The following is a 901-nucleotide window of genomic DNA, read 5'->3' as shown; positions in this document are numbered from 1 at the left end:
TATCAGTTTTTGTTAGGCCAATTCAGACTGCTTTCTTTCCTTCCAAAAATAAAAGGGTGAACAGCAGCAGATGAAGCTTTAACCAAATTTTTTCTTTGAATATGAAACACTGAGCAACAACGAAAAAAAACTACAGACATAAACTGGCAGAAATGGATGGACTGGCACACCAAAGACAAACAGTAGAGCTGGGGGATACCAGAGAGGGAAGAGAACCAAATGTCCCACCAAAGGGAACCAGAACTAGAACCAGGTGTTCCCTCAGTAGGAACCAGAGAGGAAGCAGGACATCTCCTGACCTCCTCTTGACCCTAGGAGATTTTTGCTCTGTCCAGCCCTCCTCCTTTGGATCTCCACAAGTCTAGATCAAACCAGAAACAAACCCAAAACAAGAAAAAGAACTATGCAGACACAAGAAACCTACCTCCTCACAGAGGGAGCTGGCTTGGTGGCATACACTACTAATAACTGAGGGGTGTTCAAGAATAAGGGACATTCCTGGCTAATGCACCAAATGTTGGGATTCAGGAAATTGCCATACAAAGCAATCTCAGTTAAGCAAGAATAGTTTACTTAATGCACACCTTAAGGATGGCAGGATGTCCAGGATGTCCAGGATGGCAAAAAGGGCACAGAAGCCTAATTACAGTACTAGTTTGCTCTCAGGGTAGGCTTTTTATAGGAAAAAAAAAAAACAGGTTCAAAAGTTTAAAGGGCAAGGAGGGGAGCAGCTGGCTTACTAGGTAATTTATTATCAGCTAACCTGTAAGTAAGGTGGGGGGAGGGGTTGGTGGTGGAGGGGTGGTGAACAGGGGAATTTCAGAATATTGAGATAACAGACGCATGAGTATTATAATCACTATCTTGGTAGCTTACTAGTAGTATTCGTCGCTACATGATT

General features: G+C 43.1%; 1 long non-coding RNA gene and 1 pseudogene across 2 annotated transcripts in view; one reads left to right on the top strand and one right to left on the bottom strand.

Annotated features, from left to right (window-relative positions):
* Gm30531 (predicted gene, 30531) overlaps nucleotides 1-901 on the bottom strand; it is a 19,808-nt pseudogene that overhangs the window by 10,724 nt on the left and 8,183 nt on the right. The gene's annotated exons all lie outside the window — the stretch shown is intronic.
* The window catches only part of Gm41541, a 5,198-nt gene that overhangs the window by 404 nt on the left and 3,893 nt on the right, over nucleotides 1-901 (top strand). The window lies entirely within an intron of this gene.

Source organism: Mus musculus, chromosome 17 (assembly GCF_000001635.26).
Source record: "Mus musculus strain C57BL/6J chromosome 17, GRCm38.p6 C57BL/6J".
Lineage (NCBI taxonomy): Eukaryota > Metazoa > Chordata > Mammalia > Rodentia > Muridae > Mus > Mus musculus.
Note: the sequence above shows the minus strand (reverse complement) of the source record. Positions and strands in the feature narration are given on the sequence as shown.